This window comes from Coffea arabica, chromosome 7c (genome assembly GCF_036785885.1).
Source record: "Coffea arabica cultivar ET-39 chromosome 7c, Coffea Arabica ET-39 HiFi, whole genome shotgun sequence".
NCBI lineage: Eukaryota > Viridiplantae > Streptophyta > Magnoliopsida > Gentianales > Rubiaceae > Coffea > Coffea arabica.
The window spans coordinates 30737017-30743148 of NC_092322.1; positions in this window are offsets into that span (position 1 = coordinate 30737017).

A 6132-nucleotide genomic window follows, 5' to 3' on the forward strand; every position below is an offset into this window, starting at 1 on the left:
ACTATCCCCAATACCAATACCAAGAAACTCTCCCATGTTCCCAAGAACATAATTCATCGTTGGTCTATAGCATTTTTAGAAATAAAGACAAAATTCTACCTTTATAGTGAAATCACAATCAATAGGTGAATAAAAAAGAGAACCAAATTGAGTTTTTCAATTCCTAGGCATTTTGCTTAACAAACATAATAGTCACTTCTTCATCTTCCAACTGTCAATTTCATTTTTTTTCCCTATGTCACTATTGCCTTTTTCATCTTCCTCTACTTTGACAATAAAATCTACAATTTGCACGTTGTTGCTTAGGTAGTTTCAATTGGCCAACATTTGTAAAGAGTAAAACTAATTTAAAAAAAGGGAAAAGGGTCTAAAATTTTTATAGTAGGAAAGAGATAGGAAGACCATTGATAAACTATGTAGATGGTAAAAAATAGTTGTATAGTTGGTAACAACAAAATATGGTAGGAGGGAGGAGTAGTTATGGGAGGAAATTAAAAGAGAAGAGGTACGATAGAGGGGGAGAGGGAGAGATGAAAATTGTAAAAAAGGTGGCTGTTGTTCTTTGAGATTAGAAGATGGCAAGCAGGATAATAAGAAGTAGGGTTTTGTATGGCTTTTCTTTTTGGCTTTAAATGCCTCTTTATGCATTACTATTAAATGGACATTTTAGTCATTTGATTGGACCAAGGAACCTCAATGTAATTATTAAAACCTGAATGGAGTTGAGTGAAATTGTTAAGAACTTCAAGGGAGGTTTCTAAAATTATCTCTTCAGTTATTCATCAACAAATAGGGCGCCATTTATGGAAGGATTTTTTTTTTAGGTATAACCCTTGATATCTCATGTAAGCATGTTTTGAAAATTATTACCATCACCTTTGGTTATCAACGACTTGGGTTTTTGTGAACTTGTGGATTAAATTATATAAATTTATAACATATTTCCTTTTCTAGAACTTGATATTCATCACAATGTACCTCGAGAAGACTCACTAAAGTTATGTATACAACATTGCTCGTGTAAATAAAAGTTTTTACATTGTCAATAGTTAAAAGATTGATTTTTAATGTATAGCCCTAAATATAGAAAAAAAACCTTGTCAATTGCGTGGATGATATTAGTGGCAGATCTAGAACTATTTTTGAGTGGGGACACAAATTAACAAGAAAATTTTCTTAATCCTTTTAAAGAAATATCTCATGATAAAGATACGCAAATCATAGGTAAGGATGTTTTGGGTCAGGTAAAATCAATTAGTAACTTTTAAGTTACGTTGGAAGTTGGAACTGGAGATTTGTTACTATAGTTATTGTCTTCATTTATTTATTCTTTGGCAAATTACTAATAACTATAAATATAAGGTTCATTTGGCAATTTAGTGAGGGGACAAATTGTCATTCTTAATAAATTTCAAGAAAAAAAGGACATTTTCTTTCTTCCAATAGGCTGCTACTATATAGTACATGAATTTCATTAGAGTATTTGCAACACTATCACGTCATAGTTTATGATAAAATAATCTCTTTATGGTTTTGCTATCATTGTTTAGCAGGAATTGTGCTACAACACCATATACCCAATAAATATTTATTTACTTATCAAATGACTAAATTGATCATCTTAAAAAAAATGATCATCTCTTTATTTTTAGCTCTTTGAGAAATAGTATAAAATATATGGAGGGGCAATCCTTCTTGAGTAAATTATGAATCATTTACCAATGATTAGTGCCCTTTGGCTTTAAGGGGTCAAGTATGTCAATATTTCTTATGATGCTGAAATTTGCTTTCCTAAATTACGGAGATATTGACTTCTTCTGTCGTCTTTTAATTGATTGTTTTGTTTTTCTCCCAGTAATTCAAAAAAGTCAAAATAATGGATCTATTGCTTCCTCAACTTAATGGCATATAGATCCATTATTTGCTATCAACACTAGGTATGCCAAAACATGATGATAATCAAGAGATGCAATATGTATTCATTCTCGTAGCTCAAGTACATGGAAAGGATATGAAGATTAATAAGATTAGGTAATATTTTGTAGCATTCTCTTGTAACAAATCATCTAGTTGCATCAGGAGAATAATATTATATCAACCGTGAGTATATACATGTTCAGAACTTACTTTCTCTATAACTCTTTCTTGTCTTTTGATGGGCTTTGGGGGTATGTGCTTGAGTTTGTTCCAAAACTAGAATATACTTGAGATTTCAAAGCTTTTTCCCATTTTGAATGCCTGAAACTAATTAAAATAATTTTAAAATGATGCAATTCACTAAACTATTTCCTATTTTTATTTCAAAAACAAGAAATTTCTACAAAGCTCTAATTGTATCATTTTTTGAGGTATGATCTAACAAAAATATACTACAATATATGATTCTACATAAATAAGAAGAAAGGATAGAAAATGTAGGTGTACGGTACACCAGGTCAACGGGAAATTGACAATTGTGTCTTGAAACTGTCCATCAGGTGACAATTCGGCCTCTCTACCTACCTAGTGTATGATAGGGTGAGCCGAGTTGGACTCACTAGGGACTAGTCTCTTAGGTGTGCTCACTTCCCCTATAAATATTTGAGAAATCTACATTTATGATATAATGTACTTTTGTGTACTTTTCTCACTAGCAATTAATTTTTAACCTTGGGCTGACTTGAGCATTAGAGTGACCATGATTCTGTAGAATTTCTGAACCATCCTATCCAAGCTCATTCTTCTTCAACTACAACACGATTTAAGACTATTCAATTGGTGCTATCTATGGAAAACTTGCATTATAACTTATAAAAATGGTTCAGAATACCTGATAACAAAGGGTATGGAGTCCTTTTGATTAGCCTCAACTCGAGGGAGTCTTGAGGAACTCACCTTTCAGTGGAATTCTCTCAAAGGGGTAAGAGTAGTATTTGAGGTCATTGGATGACCTTAGAAGAGGTGGCCAACTTTGTGGCTGACAATATAGAGTATTTTGAAGCCATTGTCAAGCACATCAAAAGAAAATCGCGAGCAGAAGGGAAGGATATCCAGGATTCTTCAGAGGAAGTATATCTTGGAGCCTTTTTGGTTCTTGTCAGAGGTAGTATGAAGATCAAGACCATTTTGAGCCTTCCTAGTGAAGGTAGCAAAGACCGACCTCGAGCATTCTTTTACTGCCTTGAGGAGAAAGACTTCTCTCACACATCGTGGCGATGCAGCAGATACCATCCCAGTTCCTTCGAGCGTTAGTCAAATAATAGTCACCGGAAGAGGAGGAGAGGGAATATTTTTTTCCTATAATGTCCAGAGATCAGGGAATTAGTTGACATGTCCACAATCAGGTGGAATGCTGGGACAAACTCCATGTATGAGACAACCCTTCCCTCCTTATCCTTGAGGTCAAACAATATATGAGGGGATACTAGTTCCTTGATACCATATTTTTTCTTCACAATTTTCTTGACCCTATCAGGTGTCAAGCCTTTCCTTTTCTTCTCTAAAATAGAGCTTGGATCTAGTTTCAGCAACTAAGGTAGGTTCCATCTCAAGCGTTGAAAATTTGGCCGACCAATTTGTGATGCAATTTGTATTATCTCAAGCCTTTGTTCGCCTGTCAACACACCTCATGAGCATTCATCAACACTCTAAGGAGCCTTGTAAAGACAATATTATCTGGTTCATGGATGAGAGCATACAAATTGAGGATCGAGAAGAAACTGTGGTGATGGTCTTCTTCATCAATGGACTACTGTGACAGCCCCACCTTCTCTTAGGGCATACCCCAAAGGTTAGCGGATTGTCTGCCCAACTCTCGCCAGGACTGCTAAACCAAAATTCACATAAAGTACTAAAACGCGCAATTGAACTCCCATTGATCAACTCAAAACTATATACAATGGAATCACTAAAGATTCAACTTAATATAGAAACCAAAGTATCCAAACTTATACAAATATAGGTGAAGTTTACTAATACAAAGGAGCTTACACAAAACAAAACTAAAACTAGCTCAACTCTTTCCCCAAATCACGCTCTTAAAACTTTGTCCCCTGTAAGAAAAACAAAGGGTAATAGGGTGAGCTTTCATCCAATGAGATGTCAAAAGGTCACGCAATCACAAATCACATAACTAAACTTTTAATCGATCAAACATAAGCATCACATAATGAAATAAGTAAACACCACCACTCATACAGAGCATTCAAGTAAAAGGATACAGATGGATCTCAAGAGCCAATTTCCCCGTTGCATATAACTTGTTCCAAACCTATTGACACTCCATCAACATTTAAAGAAACAAAACAATGACCATAGATCTCCACTTTACCCCAATTTTCCGTCCACCAAACATACCCCTTACTAGATCCGTACACCAAACAGAAATAGTGGTAGTAATACACGAGTATACCCAAGTAAGAACAAGTGTGATCGATGAGATAACTCTCCAATTGACTTAATCAAGATAGAGGTACTGAGACAGGAATGAGAGGCACCTCCCACTAGAATTGAGTGTGGTACATGCTGCCGCTCAGCACTAGGGTTGATGAGATAACTCTCTAATCGACTTAATCAAGATAAAAGTACTGAGACGGGAATGAGAGGCACCTCCTACATGAATTGAGTGTGGTACCTGCTGCCACTCAGCACTAACAAGTTAAGCACAAGCCCAAACACAAGTGCAGGTCAATCAAGTTCAAGCAAGTATAAGATCATTCAAGAAAATGATGATAAGTGTGATAAAGTATACCCTCGCCTCATCAAGTTCAATATTCAACACATAACACGTGGCATCATTCAAATCAAGATATCAAGAAACATGCACTTGACACTCACCAGTTTAAGCAAAATAACGTCAAAAGTTCACCCCCGGGTTATGCTCTTGATCACCAACAAACCCTAAGAACAACCAACATAAAGTATTATGGTTCAACCATTCAAAGCTTAGGTGAACCAAAGAAAATCCAAGTAACTACTAGTGCAAAAATGTAAATATGGTTTTGGAGTGAAAAGAGAATATTTGGACTCAAGGGACATGAGCAACCAAGGAGTTCCTCATTCCAAATCATGGCTGGAATTTGCAGCAACAAATAGCTAAAAGACAACCAACCTCGAGGTTAAAGTGAAACAAATGCAACTAGAAAGCATGCTAGAAGAAACCATCACTTTCCTCTTATTCTACACATGGTTTTGTCAAAATTTCAGCTTATGCACTACCATCAAAGTGTACTCAAGAAATCACATGTAACCTAAATCCAAACCAACCCAAAATCACCCTTCTAACATCACTTATTTCACAAGAAAGAAGGTCAGTAAAATTTCAGCAGCACTTCCCCTATTTTCTTCACTTTTCCATCCAAACTCAATACTTATTTTCATCTCAATCCAACCTCAATCACAACCACAAGTTATAGACTATAAAGTACACTTGTTTAAAACCACAAAACCACCCAAAAATAGCCAATTTCTAGCTCAAGAATCAACCACAACAAAACTGAAATTTATAACCCTAGGCTGAAAATTTCAACTACAAGCTGAAATTTTCCATAAGCAAGCCATAATAACTTATAAAAGCTAGAAAATTCACATGGCAAAGCTACTAAATAATGGCCTAACTCAAAGCATCATAATAAAGCTGAAATTTCAGCATCAAAACTGAAAATTTTCAATCACCACTCAAACCATGAAATTTCTCATGAAAACTACCAAAATCAAACCTTAAATCCACTCTTATGCAAGTATTAAAAGAAAAAAGAGCTTCTTGATATAGTTACCTTAGTACCCTAAGAAGAAATGGAAACTAAATGTTTCTTTCTGCCAAATCACTCCACCAAAGCCCTTAATCCACCTTAGATGTCACCTTTTATGGAGTAGTTTGCAAGATTAAAAGTTAAAACTCAAGATTCAAGCAAGATTGGAAGTTGGAAGTTGAAGTTTTCTCTCTTTTTCTTAGCTCAAAATTCCGACCAAAGAGGGAGGAAAGATGATAGGATTTTGGCCAAATTTTTTGTTAATAAAAGGTTAATAAAAGTCTTAGTCAAAGTCAAAGAGCCATGGCTTGTGCGACACTTGGCTCACTATGGTTAAGCATCATCTCTTTGTTTTCTAAAGGCTAAAATATCTAGTCAACCTTTTAGTATCCCTTAGCACCTG